Below are 26,727 nucleotides of genomic sequence, written 5' to 3'. Positions count from 1 at the left end.
TTGTCTTGAATATCCGCAGCATTTACGCGAAGCCTTTCAAAATCATGAACAGACTTCGAAGCTCTTTCACCGATAAACCATTTTTCAACTCGCCCTCAAAACGATGCGTCAAAATCAGTGTTCGCGTAAATTTTGCCTGCCACCGCACACTATTTAACACCGGTTGAAGTCACAAGTTGCAGGCGATTGGTTGTTTGTGGCTCTTTGGGAAATAACTTAAGGTTTTCTCTTATCCATGTGTTAATTTTGAAAATTACAATTACTGAAATGTTCAGTATCTATTCAAACTATGTGCTCTTAAATTTGTCATTATTTAAACATCTCCCTTACACAGGGAAATTTTGAATCCAGAAACAGGACGTAAGAACTCTGATACTGCTGTAGAAGCCACGTTTTTTGTTGATGATCACCATTTGTAATAAACAAACGCACTCACAATGAATGACGTCAAGGATGATTTGTTAAAAATCCTAGACGCTAGCACACAATTGAAGTGTATTTCTTTTAACTTGGACACGCTTAATTTTCACAACGGAACAGTAAGCTTGATAAATGAATGTCGGAATTTCAAAGGGGCACAATGGAGACCTGACCTGAAAGACAGATCGTTAATCAAAAAGCGTCTACGGTAAGTACATTATCATGAATCTATAAACATACGGATTGAGATGTTTTGTATATGTACAATTTTATAGTGTTTATTTGACAGGTGCGAGATAAGCTCTTGAGGTGGATAAAAGTTTGCATCTGAGTTTTTACACATTAAGACTATCATGTATTAGTAGCATTTGCAGCGAAAAGGGAAGGAATTTCACGAGTATTATAAATTATTTCCGAACTGATAGATTTGCCAATTTTTATGCTGTTTAAAGAATAACTTCGTTCGATAGTTAGTGAGCTTATTAAATAATCGTTATCACAATCAGGTTACGTTTACATTCTCTCATTAACAGTATCCGGGGGAGCGATATGTTTTACGCAAATTGTTCAAAAGGAGAATGACCACGGATGGTATCGGTAAAATTTTAGTTGTGCCACGTATTCGTGATATTGTTAATTCCTATTTGTATTTATAATGATCATATGTATCACTATTAAGTCTTAATTATACCGGATAAATTGAAATAAAAGTAAAAGTTTGTGTTTTGAAACATGTATGACCACGTATGGAATCGGTAAAATACTAGTTGTGTCACGTGTTCGTGATATTGTTAATTCCTATTTGTATTTATAATGATCATATTTATCACTATTAAGTCGTAATTATACCGAATAAATATAAATAAGAGTAAAAGTTTTTGTTTTGACACATATATCTATCTCTCTTTCAAGCGCCATATTATGTTCCTATTTGAAACGAATGTGTTCGACGCATTGTTCGACGTTATTTATTTTGAAAAAATGTTTATTACGATTTACTTGTTACATTTGTCTTGTAAATTAAAATATTACCTATGTAATAAATGTAAAACTTAACGTTCATCGTTAGTTTAAACTCGATAAAGTATTTTTTGAAGTGTTGAATAAAACTATTGTTTTATTTTTATTGTCGCGAACTGCGGCTTATTTACATAAAAACTTTAATCATATCTAAAAGTACTAACATCAAGCTTTAAATTGAGCTATATTTCATCTTGACACAATACTTTATACTTGACTTTTAAAACTTCCTCCACTGCTGAAACCGGATGGGTCGCTGGCTCACACTGCCACAGAGAAAGCGAACCTACTTGCTACTCTGTTCGCAGAAAATTCACGTCTAGATCCCGCAAGCGCCAAACCTCCCAGTCTTCCTGGATGCGAGGTGAGCATGCCAGAAATTCGAATCCGTCAGACTGAGGTTCTTAAAACGCTGCGAAATCTTGACGTGAATAAAGCTAGTGGCCCTGATGGGATTCCAGCCATAGTTCTAAAAACCTGTGCGCCTGAGCTCGCTCCTGTCTTGACACGCCTCTTTCGCCTTTCGATGATGACTGGAAAAGTACCGAAATCATGGAAACTTGCCAACGTGCAGCCTGTGCCCAAAAAAGGCAGTCGTGCCGACCCCTCCAATTATAGGCCAATTTCAGTCACGTCCATACTCTGCAAGACTATGGAGCGTGTACTGAACAGCAGGCTAATGGCACACCTAGAAGCAAACGATCTACTCAGTGACCGCCAATACGGATTCCGCCGAAATCGGTCCACTGGGGATCTTCTAGCGTATGCCACCTACATCTGGAGTGAGGCCATAGAGAATCATGGTGAAGCGCTTGCAGTCTCCCTTGATATCTCGAAGGCCTTCGATAGGGTCTGGCATGATAGCCTTATTGGCAAGCTTCCATCGTACGGTCTGCCTACCGGTTTTTGCGCATGGATCTCAGATTTCCTGAGTGATCGGTCGATTCGAGTAGTCGTCGATGGTTGCTCGTCCGACCAATTGGCTATTAATGCCGGGGTCCCTCAGGGATCAGTTCTCTCCGCAACACTATTCCTGCTACACATAAACGATCTGCTGAAACCCGGTATCTATGGGTACGCAGACGATAGCACTGTTGTGGAGAGATACGCATCCAACGCGAGATCCAGTCCGGCACAAATCCAGTCTCTACGGGAGGCGATGGTCGAACGCATGAACTTGTCCTTACAGGCAGTCTCCGAGTGGGGCGAAGCCAATCTGGTCAAGTTCAATACGACCAAGACCCAGGCGTGTCTATTCACCGCTAAACGGAGTCCATTCAACCTGACTCCGTCCTTCCAAAGTGTATCCATACCGATAACTGACCACCTCGAGCTTCTTGGTATCACCTTGACGCCTACTCTCAATTTTGGTTCATACATTGAATCAAAAGCCCAAGTAGCCTCAAAAAAGCTCGGTATACTGGCGAAGGTGAGGCAGTATTTCAGTCCGGGACAGTTGCTCAATCTCTATCAAGCCCAGGTCCGTTCGTGTATTGAATACTGCTCTCACCTCTGGGATGGTTCTGCCAAGTACCAGCTGGAGGCGCTTGAGGCGATAGAGAGGCGCGCCAAGAGGCTAATAAACGACGATGAGCTAGTAGGCAAAAAACTCCAGAGCCTCGCTCATCGCCGCAGAGTGGCCAGTTTAGCGGTTTTTTATCGGATACACTTTGGTGAGTGCGCTGCGGAATTGCACGATTTAATTCCGCCATCCCCGTTTTTCCATCGATCGTCGAGGCGCACAGACTCTAGGCATCGCCATATGGTGGACGTTCCATGTACCCGAACAAAGCGGTTCGGATCGACATTCTTCATTCGAACCGCGAGGGACTGGAACATGCTTCCTGAGTCTGTGTTCCCCGACGAGTACAATATGGAGGTCTTCAAGAGGAGAGTGAACAGGTACATTCTAGGGCAGCGCGCTCCATCTTAGGCCACATCTCAGCTTACCATCAGGCGAGATCGTGGCCAAGCGCTCCCCTATTGTACTGTAAAAAAAAAAAAAAAAAAAAAAAAAAAAAAAGTTTGATTGCGATACCAAGCGCCATAGCCACTTGGGCAATCTCCTTTCCACGAAAATATAAAGATACGAATTTCATGTCATCCTTCTTCATGTGTAAAATTCTACATCATATGATATTAAATAAATTATTTATGAAACACTCCCCCCAGTATGACGAATGGTCGATCACTGTCAAGCGCTAATAGGATTAGCTCCCTCTGTCTCTGACAAGGGAGTTTGGAAGAATGATTAACTTTCCTCTGTTTGATGTCTGATGTAATAAATATTTTCGGGATTATGTTATCTTTGGTGCAATGAATCAGTAGAACTCGTGACAATGCACCCTTGGTTACTTTAAAATTAATGGTGTACTAGCTTCATCCTGCGATTTTGCCTGATGGGCTATTAATTTGCTTATAATGTTTTATAAAACATGTTCTGTTTGGTAATTTTAAGTCAAATCAGTAGAAGATTTGTAAGAGAACACCTTCCCATTAAAACCTCTGACGTAACAACATTATGGCAATAGGAATATTTACGATTTCTAATTTGTGTCTTTGAAATTGTTCCAACGACCTAAAACAAAGTTAACTTGTTTATCAAAGCGAGCCATTGATAGGTAATGTTGAAAAAAATGGACTAAAACAAATTAAACACTGCTTTGATATCTGTAGATATATTGCACAAAGATTATGGTTAGTAATTATTATCATCCCTTCTCTGAATTGTGTAGGCAGTATCCCTAGTGTGAGTTTGATCGAGTACGAAACGTTACTATTGCGTCTGCGTCACAGCCGAATTAGTATGGGAAATCTGGGGAAGCTTTGATTCCCCATACAAATTTCGCTGTGACGCAGACGCGATAGTAACGTTTCGTACTCGATGAAAACTCACTCTAGCCACACTGATCCGTTTCGTGGAAACAACAGGATACGTGGTGAATAAAGCAGCGGATACGGAAAGCTATCGACAAATTTATGCAGTTGTAAAGAGGATTTATTTGCAACGATGTGTTTAACTAAGACAACATACAGTTACCGAGAATGGAGAGAGCACTCGACGAGTTTGAATCATTTATTTAGGTATTAGAAATCCAAGATGTAAGTGTAATAAGAAAATGTATAATGAATTGGTCACGAAAGATTTGTTTTTATATTTAATAACCCAGTTTAAAATTTATTTAAATTTTAGCTAAGGATATCCAGGAAACGGCTGACTAAACTTGGTTATGATGATAACTTAAGCTCCCGTAAACAGTCTAGGTACTAGGAATGTATAAATAGAGGGATGTAAATAGTGATTCTATCATACAGGACACCTGTCACATCCTATAATTGCCTATCAATTTCCAACGCCTTTATATATCTTTAATGAAAATTTGAAGATAAAATCGGGAGACAATATAATATCTACTCATATTCGTAATTATTATTTAGTTTGTTTACATTATTTTTTACGTTCTAAATAAACAAAATTTGTGAAATTATTAATATTTATTCCCTTTATTCATAAGCTACTTTTGATGTTAAAACTTACACAAAAGGAATCTTTAAACACAATAATCTATCTAAACATTTCCTTGGTTTGCCATCGAACACTGTGTCTCGCCATTTTCACAAGCAATAACCCGTTAAATTCTTTATCATACTGAAAAATTTATGTTCATGAAAGATGACATCAAAGGCCCGCCGTCTGCGATCGTAAATCGTGACGTCACACGCGGCGTGTTCAAACGCGCTCACCGTGGAAATTATGGCTAGAACAAACGTAGGTAGTGTTTCTAGTAAATATGATTTTTATTGATGACACTGTTAAAATGATGAGGATTATAAATTAGTAGTGCGAGTGATTAATGGTGATAGTTTATAGTAAATTTGACGATGAATGATGGATTTGGAAAGCAATGCGTAGAAATTATTTTTGTTTTACTTTATTTGTGTACCTACACATACACACATTGATTTAGATAGAAGTAGAATCAAGCAGTCATAAAATATTTATTTACACACACGACAGCAAGCGACAGCAATTGAGGAATTCTAATGCTTATTATTTTTTTTAATATCTAATTAACATCCATGAATTTATAAATTTATATTCATAATCATTAAACAACAGTCATTTTGCATTAAACATTAATTAAAACCGTAAACAACAAATTACCTCAATATTCAAAAGCAAACCGTAAAATTATCAAGTATCCATGACGCATAGATTAAAAGATAATAAAAATAAAGTACCTATAAATCAATTGTAAACAAAATACAACGCAGTTACATCTGTTGAAATAATCGTGAACCACGATTTTAATTATTTACAGTTTCCTTCGCAATACTGGGATTAATTAAATTGTATTTGAACGTGAGATTGTGAGATTTTTGGGTTTATGTAGTTTTAATTGATATGAAGTAAATTTTTATCTTTATTTCAGACACCAATATACTGTTAAAATCATGAATCATCATACATAATATATAATTACAATTACATTTACAATTTGGCATATATTTGGGATAATTAACTATTTCAGTTTAAAAAAAGAAAAAGCAATTCAACTATTTAGCAAGTGAAGTTTAATTTTTTGATTTAATGGTTCTAATATTTTAAAAAGGCTTTTAACGGTCACGTTATCTGATAGCAAGAATTTTATTCCAAACTAACTCATAACTGCTCCGCGGCTTAGCCTTCCTCTGAAAGGGCTATCTAACACCGAAAGAATTTTTCAAATCCGACCAATTGTTCTTGAGATTAGCGCGTTCAAACAAACAAACAAACAAACTCTTCAGCTTTTTTATTATTAGATAGTATAAATTATATTTTTAACTTTAAATCGTAGATTAGATTTGAATTGTAGAGTTCTATAACTTCTACCTAGAAACTACCGACTTCTTTATTAAAGATGGAATTTTCAGTAGGTTAATCATAACTCAATATTCAATAATAAATAGAAAAAGGATTCGCAACATGAACAAGCAAATAAATCGATGGAACCTGTTATTACGCTCATATATAATTTACGATGAAATAAAAACTTAATCAATGGTTGCGTTTATTCTCTACTTTTTGTATGAGTTTTGATGATAACATGAAGATTACGAATCAATATAAAAAATATGTTTATACCTACCTACTGCTTTTATGATTTGTGACGGAAACGTAAAACTAAAAAGCCTCTTATATTTTTGTATATTTTTTAAGTTGTTTCTTATGTACATAAGAATATAATATTATATACCAACTGTATCTTTCGGTTTTACCCGCATCTGATTATATGGGTCGACAAAGACAATACAAAACATTTTTTTAAATTTAGAACCTAACCTAACCTAGTAGTTCCTAAGATTAGTTCAATAAAAATAAACAACCTATTTACTTTACAAACATAATAACATTATATCTTTATTATTTATTTCGATGAAACGATTCATTTTATGACAATGAATATAAAAACATAAAATATTTCGCTTTAATAGCCTTATTAATAGCGTATTGGCATCTACTTACAATAATCAATTACATAAGCTTATAACTATTCGTAATATTTTTTTGCATCTTCAACTCTACGAAAAACTCTATCAAAAATAACTTAGATGAAATTCGCAATTAAAAATGACCAGAACGTCATATCTGCATAAGTAGTCCAGCCTAGACTAAACTGTCAAATAAAAACGAATTCAATGAACAGCCTTTTAAAATATCTCCAGAGCAGTCGATAATATATGATGCACTCGTCTTAGTAATTACGGGCAATGAAACAGAGATCGTGGTAATAAATCTCCTGTAATGGTTCGCTTGTAGCTGTAAAGGTCTTAATATACTCACAGATTCCGATACTGATCTCCGATAGATTTGTTTCTTACCTCATACCTGTTTGTATAGGATTTATGGATTCATGATGACTTCAATCTGTAGAAACTGAGGTAGATATCCTACTAATATTATAAATGCGAAAGTTTGTGAGGATGGATGTGTGTGTGTGTTTGTTACTCTTTCACGCAAATACTACTGAACCGGTAACAATGAAATACATATAGAGGGTAACTTGGATTAACACATAGGATATGTTTTATCCCGGAAATTCTACGGGAACGGGAACTTTGCGAGTTTTCTTTTAAAACGCGGGCGAAGCCGCGGGCGGAAAGCTAGTTGATTATAAGTGATTATAAGTGAAATGGATTTTAGAAAGTGTGTGGTTCTGATTTTGAATGTGTGGGTTGGATCTGTTGATTTATTTGCGAGATTGTGCCAAATAATCTATTGTTGATAAAATAAATTCGACAAAGGATGGTTATTATTATATTTGACAAAAATAAAAGACATTAGGTATAATGATCTCATGTTTGTATCCCTTATAGTTTCCGAAGTAGGTACAGTCTTGACAAAATATGGTCATTACCATATTGAACGCTAATTATAATATATACTAAAGTTGTATTAAAATTTAATATGCTCTTATTAAAATACATTTATAGTAATTAAGCTTCGGCATATCGTGTTTTCGTGATTTCAGATCTACAAAAGGCAATGTGCTTGTCATTCAGCAATGTCAATTATAAAATGTCGGATAATTACTGCCGGAAACTGTTTGTGTATTAAATATTGGTATAGCATTAAATTATTAATTGGTGTCGTTAAATTTGTGGATAATTACCATTCTTGTGGTGGTAGTGTTAGCGTTTATTTCGTAAGTATTATTATGATCTGGGTAATTGACCCTAAAAAAAAAAACTGTGTTCCGTCGAGCCGCTTTAATGATGGGGCCGCGGGTATTGATTAGAATTCTTCCGCGACCAGGTTAATTGACCCTGAATTTTCGTGTAGGGTCAAACTTACTACGAAAAAGAAGTGAATTTAATTTTAGATTCCATTGTAATATTTCAGTTTGTATGTTTTGTTTCACTACTAAATTGTACCAAAATTATTTTAATATTGAAGTCCATAAGATTTAGGTTGACATTTATTAGGCTGCTTTTTCCCATAGTTTTTCTCCGATGCTAAAAGCTCTGGTCACAGCTAGTTATGAACAACAAAAGTTTCATTGCAATATACTAATTCGCCAGCACTGTGGCCACACGAATGATTTATTCATACAACAATATGTTTGCGATATCCTCAAATTATCTTCAATAATAACTGTTATTGATAAATGATAGTCGATTGTTTGTTGAAATTGCAATATTGCAAGCTTTATGGATATGCCATTAAAATGTTTATCAGTTTTATCTGAAGGTTTTAAATCTTTTAACTTTTAAAGGACACTTAAGTTCACTTATCTTAAAGATCAAAATGAATTATTATTCCCCTTACTAAAATAATTACTATCGTTATAAAAGCACAAAGAGGTGACTGATTTAAATAATAAATAACCTTAAGGTTTGATTTATTAATCGCCTTGTAATGCTTTTATTTTGTGAATTGTGTAGTTTATAAAGTAGCTTTCCAGATTTATTTCTTTATTATATTACGAACTAGCTTTATGCTTCGGCTTGACTCTCTTGGTTTATAAAAGGCCAATAAAATGACGCATGTAGATTGTTCATACAAAATTTACTCTTAAAATACTACGCCTTAATACTTTTCTAGTTACTCAATACAGTATTACACATAATTATTGTGAAGAAACAAAATAAAAACAAATTTTAAAACTGCAGCAATAAATAATAAGCCGTGTCTTATTACACTGCAATAACCCACATTTGTACATTTAAAATGTAAGTTAAAAAGCAATTAACTGTACGATACGAAAGTGTATATTAATCAAGTGAATTAACTGTAATGGCGGTTCCCGGTAAACACATAAAACAATAAAATGACTTTACATTTTTACAGCACACATAAACTTTCATTGGCTTTAATTATTCACGTAATCAAACAATTTTACTTTACGACGGACGTGCGTCATAATTTTATGTATGTCTGTGCACGTTTTATGCACATGTGGGTATTTCTAAAAATGTCTAATAAAGATACATTTAGACTTGAAGGTGACCTTTCTATTAAATAACGTGATGGATGCATTAGATCTGAATGTTAGATACATGACTAAAAGTGGTGTGTGTCCTCAAGTGCAAACATAAAATAATATTGTACATATCTTGAAGTACATAAATGCATATAGAAATGTAATGAAACCGTATTTAATTAATATAACAAGCACCCTTTTCAAGCATATTTTAATAAATAAGACTTAAATAATAGACAAGGATATGAATATAGATCATTTATTTTGCCTTCTCATGATATCCATTAAATAATTGACGGTATCATGAACACTGTTTACGGTTAAGATATATGCCCTTTCTCGAAGGCCCAATGATAAACTGGTATCCAATGTCTTGCGTACTTATCTCACTTAACTCACTCATAAACATTACAACTTTTATCACATCAAGGCACTAATTACAACTGAAAATCGCTTCCCGCTAATGTCAGCAGATATCCGCACGTCGTAACTCCATCTTGGAATTTCAGTCACAAAACAATAGATGTCTCCTATAGCTGCAATCGAAAATGCACTCAGACTGACCACATATAAGGTACAAATTGGAGTATACTTGATGTGATTTAAGTCATTGTAAGGGTGTGATTCCGTAATCTGTACCAAAGATAACTTAATTACAGGAACGCCACGACCCGTGAAGGAAATTTTTAATTGAGCCCTTCATATATTTATCAGACAGCTGACAAATGTTGTGTTATTCCTTATTTCTGGCGTTATTTATATGCGTCGATTTATCGTCAAATCGCTACCTGAGATATAGGGCTGGTATAAAGGGAAATTTAGATAAGAGGAAGGCTTTAACAGGGACTTGATATACTTTAAGTAATGAGTTGATCAACGGCACTTTAACTTTATGATACGTGAAGTTTTTGAATAAAACCAATTAATCGCACACACGTTACTACAAAAAGAATAAGAAAAACTAAACATTTAAATGAAATATGAGTTAATCAAAGAGATTATCATTATTCAAAAGTAAGAGTAAGTGATGCTATTTGTATTGTTTTTTGTGTCCCTGTCATGTTATGACTGACGCAAAAAATTACAACTAATTCATTTGTATAATGAACAAAACAGTAGCAAATGAGGGTAGAGCTGGCAGGCTCTTAGCTTGTTTGGGCCCGGCGACGGGCTGCCGCTGATGGGGTCACGGATGAATTCTACACATACCCGTGGCCCTGTCGCTGATGCGGCTTGACGGAACACAGTGGGGTTTTGGTCGGTAGGAATCCGACATAACCCACGGCCTCTTCCCCGGAGGCCGTGGGTATCTATGCAAGATTTCCCCACTAAAAAAAAAAAAAAAAAAAAGGCTGTTTATAAAAACTATGCCAACGCAATACATAAAATCGTATTAAGTAAATGTAGAGCTTCTTTCACTTTTGAAGTCCTACTATCCTACTAATATTATAAATGCGAAAGTTTGTGAGGATGTGTGACGCAAATACTACTGAACCGATTACAATGAAATTTAGCACACATATAGATGGTAACTTGAATTAACACATAGGATAGGTTTTATCCCGAAAATCCCACGGGAACGGGAACTATGCGAGTTTTTCTTTGAAAACGCGGGCGAAGCCACGGGCGGAAATCTAGTATTAATAATGCCAGTAGGTTTATGAAATCAAAGTGCAGTTAATGCGTATTTGAGTTTAGCGAAAACATTATCGAATATAATATTGGTATCTATCTATTATAAAGTTTTATAAATAATCGCTGGAAAATAAAGCTCAATAATAACTGCACAATTATCTTAAAGCTTTTATCTCTAATCGAAGAAGTATTTATTAAAACAGTCGTAAACCTGACGCCAATTTGAGAATTATTTTAATCACTTACCATCAGACATAAGCGGAAAATTTATTATAGTTATTTACGATGCAATAGAACATGTTTAATATTCTCAAATCCCATCACTAATTTGGCATTTATTTCATTATTTATTGATGTTTAAAGCTTCTTTTAATTTACGAGCGAGATTATTCGAATCTAGAATTAGCATGCAGCCATCAATCTTTGTCATAACGGCCATAAACGTGTGTTAAATCATTCGAACTATTAACTTTTCGAGTTGCGTAAATCATTACGTGAATAATGGCGCGCAAAAAGAGCAATTAGTGTTGTGCCAATGTCGATAGTTTGGCGGATGTCGATAACATTCCTCGCGACGACGTGACTTCGGTTTGACAATGCGACGTGAGGACATTACGCCACTGTAGGCTCTATTTCTATGCGGCTAAGGTGTGTTGTGTTGTGTTTGTGCGCTTGTCAGAGTCGTGAGGGCGATTAAAAAATGTGATTTGTGGTTGTTGGCGGCGCGCGTTTATTTTGCGAGGTGTGTACGTGACGCGACCGAATGCGAAGTAAAAACGATACCGCCATCTCGGGCGCTTTAAATGATTTAGTTGAAATCCCGTACAATTTAAACAATTTATGAGTACTTGCGAGGTTTTGTTTCACGGCGCAGAATATTGCGTTTAAATTATTAATGTGCTTTTTATGTTTACTTTGTAGCGTTGTTTCTTTTGTGACCTGAATAAATTGTAAGCTATAATGATAATAATAAAGTGAGATATTTGTTTTGTCGCTTCTATTTCTGGACTATAATTTGGCTGAATAAATGTTTATGAGTTTGGTTTAACGGAATAAAGAATAAATAAATGTAATTTTTCACTTTTTCCAACGCGTTTTATCTTATATTAATAAAATTGTTTTACTAGATGATTTTCGTGAAAATGACAGGAGAAAATAAGTGTATTTTACCAGGAAATTGTTCTCACTTATAATACAAATTCTAAGAAATAATATCGTTTTAAATAGTTTTTATCAAAAATAAATATAAGTAAAACTTTTTATGATGCCTCATATATATTATAAAAAATGCTCGCATTTTTGTATTCAAGGATGCCTGTATAAACAGATGCATTATTTTCTTACTAATTATAAAATTAGTAGGAAAATAATGTACATTCATAATACCAGGAATTTGTTGTTTTATACTCATATAATATTATATTCCTTCCTAGTATTATGAGTGTGTAATATACTTATGTACCTATTTAAAAATATTATTCTCAATTTGTTTTTTAATTTAATATTTTTAATACGTTTGCATACGCCCTGTATAGGTACCTACTTGGTATAGCAATTTCTTTCTCATTTAAATACATAGAACAGTTTTTATTCCCGCTTTACTTAGGCAAAACCGGGAAGAGAACTAGTCAATCATATATTAAACTTCCAAGCACAACAGCTTAATACAATAGAATAACATAAGAACAAATTACAAGAAAACCTTTTATCTATTTCTAATGCGTTAATGTTTTGTACTAAAATAAAACTATATAACGATCAAAGCGGGTCAGTCGTCCAGTCGTCAGCGACACCTGTAGCGAACGTCAAAACGCGGTTGACGTGACTACATCACTTTTGGAGTAATTTACGATTCGGGGTAGTGATGTGCTAGGCGTATCGATAATTTTCTTTTATTTGTTGAGAGTGGTTCTTTGGTTAGAGATATTATGTTATTTGTATTTTGGGGTCGAATAGAACGTAGAAACATTATTCGACGTGAATTGGAGTTTTTGTTGGAAATACGGAATGTTCAATTAATGTGTATTATAAGCTTCATTGTTTATAATAATTCTCTATTTTTTTCACAGATGCAGAAAAGCTCCAGTATATCTACTTAAGAAACATTACCAAGCACTGAGTAGGTAAATGTCTTATTTAATAAAATAATTATGTGCACTACAATAATTGTAGTTTCATTCAAGTTTTAATAGAAATCGTACCATCCATTTATTGCTTATCATAATTATAATACATACCTAAATAATTATTTCCTTTCATTCCCATACAAATAAAATAAATGACTACAAGAGACCAATAAAATAGACCATCCCTATCCCTTGTGTCCACAGTCCACACGAAGCGCGGTAATCAGCCATTTATCATCTGTCACGTTGACAGACGTTGACAAGTGACCGCTTTGATGTCGCCGGCGCTAATGAGCAAAAGGTCCCGTTTTATGGCCCGCGCTGATTGACATTATTTGACATTTTGTGACATATCCGATGTTTGACATGGAACGTTGATATGTTTTTGCTCGGACAACGGAATCGATGTAGACGAATTAGTAAGAGGTCATTGGGTGTGGGGAATTTGTTGTAGTTTGATTAAATGATTATCTAATACGTTATGTGTTTAAAATATATTTTAAATAATATATATTATCTTCGAAACAAAAGTTCGTTGAACATGTACGTACATCATTATTTGTCACTAGCTTTCCACCCGCGAGATCGCCCGCGCAGTCAAAGAAAAACCCGCATAGTTTCCGTTCCCGTGGGATTTCCGGGATAAAACCTGTCCTATGTCCTTTCTCGGGTATCAAAATATCTCTTTACTAAATTTCATGCAAATTGGTTCAGGTTTATTGCATTTCATCTCGATTCTCACAAATAAATTTCATTCAAGAATCATAGTCCATTGAAAAGTTACATTTGGGGTTGCATTTCTTAGAGGACGCAATTTTATTTTTTTGATGTGTAGAGGGGGTTAGTGTGAACAACAAGGGTGGCGACCCCACAAACTTGGTTTTAGCTTCACATTGAACCCCCCTACACATTCAAAAAATAAAATTGCGTCCTCTAAAAAACGCAAGGTTAGGCCAAAAAAATGTAACATTTCAATGGACTATCAAGATACCGCACTAACGTCATTAATTGAAAATCAGCGCCAAAACCTAAATAAGCGTTGAACAAAAAATAAATGGGAATCGAATTTACGACCCTCGGCAAATCTGTATTCCTTGGAGCGCGCCATAAAATTAAAATGCGCATGCGTCGGAGCGCGAACTCCATATGCAGTCAAATCAACGGGACGCAATGGTGCGATGATTCCATTATTGTTTCAAGTTTTTGGAGTTCCATCGAGAAATTTTTAGTAAACCACTTATGTAGACAACAATTTAGTGGTCGATTATGCACTTGAGTCCAATAAGTCCATAAGCCCGATAAGTCCAATCTTTTAGCATATGCTAAGCTTTGAAGCTTCAAGTACGAAGTGCATTTACGCATCCAATTTCTTAATTTCTTATTGAAGGACTTATGAATATTATGTTTGATTTGGCAAATTATAACTTTTGTTCACTAATTATTATTGTCATACATCTCGTGATTTTGAATGTGTATCGTATAAAGTATCCGTGCAACGAGATAGCGTCTTTGCTCTTTTTACAATAATAATTTTTGTACATCCATAGATACTTAATATTATAAATGCGAAAGTAACTCTGTCTGTCTGTCTGTCTGTCTGTTACTCAATCACGCCTAAACTACTGAACCAATTTGAATGAAATTCGGTATGGAGATATTTTATCAAAATATCTCCATACCAAATACCCGAGAAAGGACATAGGCTACTTTTTATAGCGAAATATGTACCACGGGCGAAGCCGGGGCGGACCCCTGGTACTAAATATATGCTTTGGGAGCTTGAAAGGATGGGAAGTAGGTAATCAGACTTCTATAATACCCTGCACAGAACAATGCTTTTTTGGAACAAAACAGCACGAACCTCCTACTAACTTATACCATAGAGCTGTATATTTGTTACATAAAACTATAGTTTAAAGAAAAAAAAAATGTTCAACTCATTATAAAGAACATTCGCTTTGTATACAGAACCAGCAAACTCGAAACAATTTCACGCAAACGTTTTTTATTTCGTCATTGTGCTTTGATTTATGCGTCGTCACGTAAATATCGGCTGGGCTGCGTCTGCGATCGAGAACTGAAAAACATGACGGCCAGTGGTAGTGGCCATGGGTTACAAATGATTGGGATACCTACATTTTATTATGAAAAAAAATACCATTTTTTATATTGCAGGACTTCAAGCATAGGTAATATGACAGTGCATAACGTGACAAAAATCAAACATTATATTTGATGTAGCTTAGATAAATCATAAAAGTTTTAGTGTATATTGCAAAGTATTTTTCGACTAATCTTTTGTGTCAACATCTACTCATATTTACGTTTTGTGACATTTTTTATCGAAACAGTAACAAAATATTTTCTAACTCCTTTTCGAACTCCCATTCAATATTTTTTAGAATATTGAAAGATAAGTACCTACCTATTTAAAGATTCATCCACTCCATTTTATTAACGTAAGTCAAAAACGACGACACAACTTCAGCAAAATATTTTATCAAAAAAAAAACCTTAACCACTAAATCTAAAGTAATTGTCACCTCACATACACCTACTCAATATGTGGACCATCGCAGATATGTTTCCAGTGAGAGTTAAATTGATTTCTTGTTATTTCTACACTTATATTACATACAACGTTACTGATACAAACACAGAGGAAGAGATTATTTTTCACACTGAAACATACCCATTACCTATGTTTTTATTTTTACTTTTTTAATAACTAGCTTACCGCCCGCGGCTTCGCCCGCTTTGTCTAAAAACTAATAAATTATATACTAAAACCTTCCTCTTGAATCACTCTATCTATTAAAAAAACCGCATCAAAATCCGTTGCGTAGTTTTAAAGATTTAAGCATACAAAGGGACATAGGGATATAGGGACAGAGATATAGCGACTTTGTTTTATACCATGTAGTGATAAGAATTGAACACCGAGTATATAAATAATATACCTATCATTCTTAATTTTAAAACAATGAACAAAATGGCAGGTTGTATCAAAAATAATGTTACAGAGCAATTAATAATATCTCATTTAAAAAATTGTCGCCAATTTAGTTGTATGCCAATTCAGGTACATGACACATCCCATATTTCTATTTTCCGTCAAATTCTACCGATCAATAGTTTTATGTGAATTTTTTATACCTACATTATTACTACACATTTCGGTTCGTTTAAAGTGACAGGGAGCTACAGGAAATAATAAAAAAGTTATATGCTGCCACTAGTAAGCTTGTTATCAGTTTTTTCTAAAATAAAACCTAATCTACATCACTCTAATTTATAGGCACATGATTTATTATCTGTGGGCGTTCTATTCGGATATTTATGACGTCATTAGGCGTGGTAATTGTACTTTTAATTGCCAGTTGTAATTAACACAATGGAAACAGTGTTACTACTATATAATTGGTGGTTATAAATATTTTTGATAAGCCATACGTTGGAATACGTACAAAGGTTATTACGAGTTATTAAGTTTTTAATTTACCAGTAAAGTAATTTATTCGATATGTAATTAAACGGACACACGGACACTCTATGTGATAATTATCGGGACGTTATTTTGATTTGTTATTTGAGGGAAATAAAGAAGACGTTATTTTTGGTCACGTTGATTTTTTAAGGTTGTAATTACGAAAAAAAGTACAAGAAATACATAAATTGGTATGTTCTTCTGTCACATGTTAATTATGTGGAATGTATGTGATATTTTTTTGAAATTATGATCGTTATTCTTATAAATCTTGAACGAACGAACGAATATTCTATAAGACAAAATGAACTGTAATAAGTACTTACATGTATTTCATAAATGATGAAATTTCCTTGTACGTTTAGATTTATAAAAAAATGTGATTTGAGAACAATATGAATTAAAAAGAGGATTATTTTTGCTTTTGAAAGTTTTGATTTAGACTATACAGAACAAAACTTGATCTATGTCATTTTTGTTTGAAAATGTGAGTTATTATTTCATGAAATTACTATAATAAAACTCTAGTACCTATCCTGTGTACGCTCGGAATAATAAAAACAATCAGATATAAAAGCGTAATTACCGGCAATAAAAACGATGTATCTTGCTGTTTATAATTAAGTCGTAAATAATATAATGGTCATGATCACAGATCGTGAAGGATTCTGCATTATGCAACTCTGATATTTATACTTGACGTGGATTTATGAGTGTTGTAATTTTGTTTTAGATAATAGTTTGGATCAGACTTTTTACGTGTATTGTAATGGGTTAAGTATTTCAAAATGATATGGGTAGCTCAGCTAATACGATGACGTCATAAATCTATCCTCTGAATTAGTTGCCTCGAGGCTTGAAAAATATTGACGAACCGTTTTTTTTGTTAGTGTTAGTTTGTGGCGTAGGGGTGATCTCTGGAGTCTGGATCTACTCCTTATAAAAATATTAATAGTAAGCCATGTTATCTGCAAGTGCCATAGACTTAATTTTGTTTTGTTTTTTTCCACAGGGTCAGCCTGAGTGGAACCAGGACAATATTCAATAATACAAGATACTCATTAAACACCTCTACAATGATAACCTAAATAATAATTAAAAAAAACAGCATTAACACAAACCAACTCTACTTTTACTTTGATAAATTTCCCATTTAACAACTATTGAAACTTTTAAACGACCGTTTACCAAACCCGCATAATTGAACAATCGTCACTCGAGTGACACGTGTCACGCGTTTATTGTCACGCATCGAAACACGCTCAGTGCTTTATTATTGCTGTCACAACATGACAGGAGTGACAGCGTGACAGAATAATACTATACGGGATTTGGTGACATTCAATTTAACTGTATGTATGAAAAAAGTAACTTTTTATTTTATTTTTTGCAGCTACAGGATGTGAGTTCAAACAACTCTAAATAATAAGTATTGGGTAAGAACATTGTGTTTTACTAGTACTTATTGGAGTTTTCGGTTTTTTATATTTTGTGGTGTGTGTAACTTATGCTGACTCATAAAATAACCGCCAGCAATTGAGTAAATAAAATATAAATAAAAATAATAATAAAATATAACAAGTGACCGAAACAGGGAGTTCTTAGCCAGAATTTTTACAAAATACTATCTACTTATATTTCAACCAAAAAATCTTAACAATCAGTAGGATAGGATAATATTAATAAGGATAATATTCACGATTTAATGAACTTATTTACACTGCCATAAAAACAATAAGAAATTGTAGTAACGTAAACACATACTTCCTATAAAAGTGGCAATATATAGATAATATTCTGAATCATAAACATTATTATATGCCAAAATTGTGTAATTTTAATGTTATATTAACATTTTCAACGCTGTTGTTAAGGACGGCATTAATTCGATTACTTTATGAGTGTTGAAATATAATGAGGACAAAAGATATCTGTTATTAAGTACTTTATATTTATATTGTATGAAGGAATAATTAAAACTTTTATTGTGACTGTAAAATCGTATTATGTATGGCCACTTGTAATGCTAAATAAGGGCTTGCTTACATTTTTGTGTTTATATTTTTATTTTCATATTAAATGAATCATAGTTATAAAAAATTACATAGGCACTAATATTACTGCACTTCGTTTGCGCTGAAATAAATAAAGTGTTACACAATATTTCATTTGTGTTTAATATTTCATACTAGGTTAATTACACATAATATAATCAACTATTTAAATATCTACTTACCTATCTCATATTCTTCCAAACTAAAAAAATCAAATAATATATTTTTATCTAAATCCCCAAAAACAAATGACTCCCAATAAAAACATTCATTCCTATACCAAATCCGATCTAAAATTCCCGTTCAGCATGTCCTATTTATTCTGCTTTGCGATCTCGTAAAAATGTTAGTAAATGTAGGCTTTTGTGAAAGCCCTAAACCTCACAGTTTATACCGCTACGACGCTAATAAAATTATATTGCTAAAGTGAACAGGTTTATTTCCTATAATCTCCGTTTATCACGATTACATTGATGTTAGTAATGTTTATTATTTAATATGAATTGATGCTAGATTACCCGGCTGTTAGCTAAATTATGGACAGGTCGTTTTAATGGACCATTAATAATGTTTGAATGATCGACTTGTAAGGGCGGGTGTACATTTGATAAGGATAACGTGAAAATTAAAGCTTGTTTTCTTGCAGTGAAATAAATATGGCCTGATGATAGATTTGGTGATGAAAAAGATGTTGATGAAGATGAAGATGATGATGATGTGATAAATAAAGAGGGTATACATGCAGCGTGTGAAGTTTAGAAGTTCGTCTCCGTTATAAAAATTGATCTTGTATCCCAGGGTATTATACTAGACAATTTAACTTTTTTCTTTCAGAACTTTTTCAAACTGTTGCTGCGTAGGTATATATGTGTGTGTGCGGGCGAGCGTCTTTATGTTCCTAGTAGTTACTTATATTTACTATAAAGCTAGCTCAAAATTAAATACTCATATAAATCCGTCAGCCCACGGAACCCTAATCCGTTGTTTTATTGCAAAAAGCGGACGGTAGCTGTTTATCGCGCCGATCGCGACGTCCCGATGACGTCGGCCTTCTTGTGAAACATTATCATTGTGAGCGTGATGCGCAGGATGCGGTATTGTGTGATTTATTATTTATTTTATTGTGTAGTTTTTTTGTTAGGAATATTCGTAAATGTTAATCAACAAGTGATAACTGCGTTAAAAACAACCGACTTCAAACTTGCACTTGCAAAAATGCCCATAAAATAAAAACTACTGAGCCTATCCGAATAAAATTTTTATGGGACCAATTCGACACCATCCCTCATCGAATAAAAAAAGAATCACGTAAATCATATATAACCTTTTTTTGAAGTCGGTTAAAAAATGAATCGTTTAAGTTACGCACTTACGCACAATATATTTGCGTACACTTCGTTTGAGTTCACATTAAGTATTTTTCGCTAGTAGCTTTAAGTATTCGAACACAATCAATCATTAGTACCAAGAAGACTTTAGGTATAACATTTCGATACTTCTCGTATCGAATAGGCATAACAATGTAACTTACGAAAAATATCAACTCTGAATTGCCCAACAATTAAGGATACCTACAGTTCAAATGAACCAATTCACGTGTCATTGTTATGTTCAATTTTTGACTTACCTATAGGTAATTTGGCAATGAGTCTTCTGTCGAAAGCATTTATAGGTAGTGCTGCCGATCTTTCAAAATCTTTGGAAACTATAAATGAAATATTTTCAGAACTATCTCCAGACTAGAACTACTAAAATATACAACGTATTAACGTATGCATTTAATCAATAATGACCCCACATATCACGATACAAATTAATCAAAATAAATAATAATCACACAAATGCCTCATCCAATTTGCTTCACTCGCACTCCTTGGGCCCGTCACATAAATCAAGATGGAGGCGATAACAAGCAGGCACTCATAAAGGCAACAACGAGAACGGTTTTACGATTCATAATTGTACTTTATTAAATAACAGCCGGTTGCATTTTAATGGAATTCTAAACCTGAACTGAATACAGAGTAAACGTGATTCAGAGGTTTTATGGTTGTGTGTTGGTTTGGTTAGAGGTCTACGCTTGTTAGAGCTATAGCAATTGATGCATTATTATACGTACATCTTTATAATATGTATCAGTGTACATAAAAAGTTTGGAAAATCCAAAAGTGCACGCCTCATTATCTCATCCTTTACAATAAAATTGATTATTTATAAAGGTGTATATAATATAAGTATGTAGATACACTTGTTCTCATGTGCCAATGCTCTTGTACTGTCTCAAGATCTTTCAAGGTGTCACTACTGTTAAATTAGATGGTAATTTAAATTGAAAATTAACAGGCTCGATAGAGCCTGGCGCCAAGTACCGTTCAACACAATATGTGCGTAGCACGTGTGCGCCAGCCAGCGAGCATGTAATTGTAAAATTATTTTATAAAATTGCACATGAAAGTTTTTTTTATTTTCTACATGTTCAATTTTATAAAATAATTTTTTTTAATAATTATTTATTAATTATTATTTTTGTTTATTTAATAACAATTAAACCACATCGAATCAGACCCTGAAAAATGAAAGGGTTCTATTCCTGAGCATACTCAAGCGTAAGAGAAAAAAAAGACTCGATTAGTAAAGTATTTCGGTCGCTATCGTGTTAACAAGAAAATCCTCCGCACATACAGACACACGGACGTCCAAGACAGAACTTTTTTAAACTGTTTTTTAACTAGTTTAAATAACAAATATGACATCAAAAATATCATGAATGTTAAAAATAGGGTTTTTTCTTAATACGTGTGTGTATGTATTATCTTACAAGTGCAATGTATGATACATAAAGACATTTAAAGTTTGAAAAATCAGATGTTTTGCGCGAAGTGACAGTAGTACCCACCTCAACGCTTCGCTTATGAGGCGTGCAATAGTAAGAATAGTTACTGAACTTAGCTTCTCAAAGCCTTTATAATATTATGTCCTTTCGTGAATAAGTACCGTTTTAAGCTTCTTGGTTGGTCACTAGTTTAACCTATTTCATTTATTACATGTATTCAGCAGGATCACCAACTACGTAGGTATGAATGTATTGTAAATGATTTTGCGAAGTTTTTATATACAACAATGTTAGCAATATTACAATGATGAAGTACCTATCTGACTTCCAAAGTGCTCTATTTCATTTAATTTTCTCAATGGCTAACAGGATTGGTGTTATATTATATTTTTAATTTTTTATTTTGTGAAAAATTATAAGCAATAATTTTACCCCTTTAAGGCTCCTCAATACAATCTACTCTGTGCAATTTACGACTCATATTATGCGTGTTCCAGATATATATTTTATCTGTATTTAAATGTAATATTAGCTGAATGAATGTACATAAAATATAATAAAGATCTGTTTGAATGTAACTGCATTATTCATAATTCATATATGCATTTTAAAATTATAAATGAAGTATACCTAACTGATTTATAGATCTAGTTGATAATTATCACGCCACTGCATTTAATTTGGCTTCTAACCCCTCCTACTGTTACCCTCTCCCCCTTTTCGCTTGCATAGTATAATATATTTTAGGAAACGAAAAAGTTTTAATATTTTTTTTTTATTTCAGCAGAATAAATCGTTATATTTCTTACCTCTAACTGTACAAATAGTATTGCACGCCTCATAAGCGAAGCGTTGAGGTGGGTACTACTGTCACTTCGCGCAAAACATCTGATTTTTCAAACTTAAAATGTCTTTATGTATCATATATTGCACTTGTAAGATAATACATACACACACATATTAAGAAAAAACACTATTTTTAACATTCATGATATTTTTGATGTCATTTTTGTTATTTAAACTAGTTAAAAAACAGTTTAAAAAAGTTCTGTCTTGGACGTCCGTGTGTCTGTATGTGCGGAGGATTTTTGCCGAAATACTTTACTAATCGAGTCTTTTTTTTTCTCTTACGCTTGAGTATGCTCAGGAATAGAACCCTTTCATTTTTCAGGGTCTGATTCGATGTGGTTTAATTGTTATTAAATAAACAAAAAAAAATATCGACTGTTCTCCATAATTTTAGTATATCTATATTATATATTCTTTATTTTTTTTTATATTTATAGTGTACTCAAAATTCACCATTATAAACTCGATTCTTTATACTATAAGCCAAGGTTTAAAAAAATAAGTTGGTAGTCAGTCCCTTAAACCTGCGCAGTTTCACATCTAGGTGGGGCCACAAGAAAAATAGCTCAATTATTACGGTATTATTCTTTACTTTTCCAACTGTTTTATTTTATTTCTTTTTTATATTTATAGTATACTCTTTATAAATAATCAATTTTATTGTAAAGGATGAGATTATGAGGCGTGCACTTTTGGATTTTCCAAACTATTTAAAAATACAATTTAGGAATTAAAAAGAACGATAGCGTTTTTCTAAAACGGTATCCAAGACTACAATTTGCTGATACTTTAGTTTGGTTAAAATATCCCTTAGACCGTTACTTCAATGGCTTCCTAATATAGGTAACTAGATTTCCGCCCGCGGCTTCGCCCGCGTTTGCAAAGGAAAACCCGCATAGTTCCCGTTCCCGTGGGATTTCCGGGATAAAAACTATCCTATGTGTTAATCCAAGTTACCCTCTATATTATGTGTGCTAAATTTCATTGTAATCGGTTCAGTAGTCTTTACGTGAAAGAGTAACAACTAACAAACATCCATAAAGGCGAAAGTTTGTAAGTATGGATGTACTTACAAACTTTCGCCTTTATAATATAATATTAAGATTAAAAATATTAAGGGGTCGCATACAATTTAAACTCCGGCAATATATTATAAGCATTGAAATAAATAAATCATTTATCTATACTAATATTATAAAGTTGAAGAGTTTGTTTGTTTGTTTGAACGCGCTAATCTCGGGAACTACTGGTCCGATTTGAAAAATTATTTCGGTGTTAGATAGTCCATTTATCGAGGAAGGCTATAATATATATCATCACGCTAAGACCAACAGGAGCGGAGCCACGCGGATGAAACCGCGCATTACAGCTAGTATAATATGTATTCAACATTTTGACTGTAATTACTCACTCTTTGCAAATAGGCATTTATGGATCTTTACAAAATTTCGTGGCCTTAAAAATATTGGAAAGCATATTTGCAATTTTAATTTTGTCATAAATACGGATAATAGCAAGTACCTAATAACAATTATTGAAGCAATTAAAAATGAAGTTTGATATAAATGTAAATTTCTGTCTGGAGTTACTCTATCTTAAAAATAACGTCAATTACGCACACTTAAATTTTGTAATAGATAATTTTGTTTATTATTGTAGTGACTTTTATATAATACTACGAGAATTGGAATAAATTACGATACGTTTAGATATACTTTATGAACTAGTTATACCCGCGACTCCGTTTATGTGGGAGTTATAAGACTACTACGTAATTTAAAACGTATTTCAATGAATTGTTTGGCACTCAGATGGTTTCTAAAAACAAGATATTAGAAGACAGTATACTCTACACACACACGACGACAGTATCCTCGTGTTGTGACAATCCCTGTCGAGGAGTGGCATAATTTGTCATAATAACAAATGTCTAATTTGTCTAATTACAAATTTGGTGAATATGTGTGTCAGTGCAAGATTGCCAAAGTTAGAAGATGTTTACTGAGACACTGAGAAGTGTAAGGAACAATGATAATAATCAGTGTGTCTTTGTTTTTTGTGACGACAGGGATGGATTTTTGCATGTATTTCACCAGTTCGTCATAATATTATGTAGAATTTCATTTTTATTTATTTCACGAGCAAATCATATGTGAACAACTGATACAAGTATCTACAATAATTATGCGCGTGTATCTATAATATAAAAATGAATCCCAAAATGTGTTGGTAAGCGCATAACTTTAGAACAGCTGAACCGATTTCTTTAATTCTTTTTTTATTTTATTCCTTGAAGTACGAGGATGGTTCTTATGTAGAGAAAACGTGAATATGTACCACGGGCGAAGCCTGGGAGGACCGCTAGTTTATTATAAAAATATTAGATTGGGAAAATAAATTGACTTATTATAAAATATGTACTGCCGCCATAATAGTATGCAATATGCATTTGGAGAAGTTAATTTAAATTTAATGCAAAATAATTCACACAATATTGCCTTAAAAACTAATAATTCCTTTAATTGAACAAAAAATCGCTTTTATTTCTTGAAATGAAATATTTTAATCTTTGTCTTGATTGTATAATTATGTATATTTTTTGCTTAAACTAACATTACTGGAGTAATAATAAAAATGTCTGAATATTTATGAACAATATGGAAATGTATTAGGTACATTTAAATTTTTGTGAAAGTGTATATTAATGTAGCATTAAAAACTCAAAAATCTAGGCATTTATTCTTAAGTGCTTAGATTTAAATATTTATAATAAAAACTTAATGGAATAAAATAATATATGTATAAACGTATTGTAATTTCTCTATACATATTTTAAGCTGCGTTTCTCTTAATTATAATAATATGTACTCGAAAAAACAAAAAAAAGATCGTGTGTGCCGAGGACACTTGTCAGAAGTGAAACTTCTTTGGCAAGATTTAAAGATACCAGAATCATCGCCTTGCTCCATGACGAGACGGTAATTCCATGATGCGACTTTGAAATTTTACTCTCAACGCGCCTAAAGATGTTTCACTATATAAATACTTATACTAGCGGTCCGCCCCGGCTTCGCCCGTGGTACATATGAAAAATAGATGTTGGCCGATTCTCAGACTTACCCGATATGCACAGAAAATTTCATGAGAATCGGTCCAGCCGTTTCGGAGGAGTATGCAGACTAACATTGTGACACGAGAATTTTATATATAAGATTATTTTTTCCCTTGTACTTAGTTTGTTTTATTTATCTCCATTGATAATAGAGTGCATAATGAGCAGCTTATAGGACATGTTATAAAAAAGTTCAGTAGCAACTCAAAATGATTCAACCTTTACTCAGCCTCCAAGGAGGCATAATTACTCTAATCGCGTGTAACATAACTTTTAAATTATAAGCTGTATAATGAAATTATTCCCTCATGCTAATGTCCGACGAATGGTTAGTGATCACGAAAGACAAAGGTCAAATATAATGCAAGGTTCATCGGAATCGATTGATTGCTGTTTATTCGTTGTGTGGTAATAAGGTTTGTAAAAAACATGCAGAATTAAATTTCCTTATGTGAACGTCTCTATAAGGATGTAACAAATAAAAATATCGGCGTAGTTACACTAGAAAAACATAATTACTCAAGTATGACCTAAAAATATTATGAAAACTTAAAATAGGAAAAACAAACTATAAAAGACATTCAGGGGGTGGTTTCATTCATTCCCGACATCAGAGGGACACATAAAAAGCAAAGTAAACTATTAACTATAAGATTATTGATATAATTGTAGTAAAGATTACATTCATTTTTGTATCGAATTATTATTAGAAAATCATTCAATCAAACACACACACAAAACACATAACCATATTGACCTCAACTACGACTAAATCTTGCCCCACAACCAATAAAACAGATGTAAATTCAAGCATAATAATTATTAAATAATAATTTATTACAACGGGCATAAATAAAATAAAGTTTTTATCTCAGCCATAAATATCGAATAAAATACGCTCCATGTATTTGGGACACTCATTATGGTCCCAATAAAAATAATATAAGGCGTATAATGCCATTTTATTGAGCACAAATTGTTATATAAATGCAAAATCAGTTTAGACTCCAAATAATCTTTGGTTACAATCTATTTATCGAAGGCATTATGCTAAAATATTTAAATTGGACAATAATCGACAGTTCGGGTTTGAAATATTGGATATGAAAAAGAGAATTTGATAGAACAAAATATGATGTTTATAATTTATATAATACAAGCTGTAAAAGAGTAATTAACGTTGTTTCACCCTTGCAAAACCATGGACATGCCTATTGTAAAATCGAT

This window comes from Colias croceus, chromosome 7, assembly GCF_905220415.1.
Source record: "Colias croceus chromosome 7, ilColCroc2.1".
Taxonomy (NCBI): Eukaryota; Metazoa; Arthropoda; class Insecta; order Lepidoptera; family Pieridae; genus Colias; species Colias croceus.
This window is presented reverse-complemented; position numbering follows the sequence as displayed.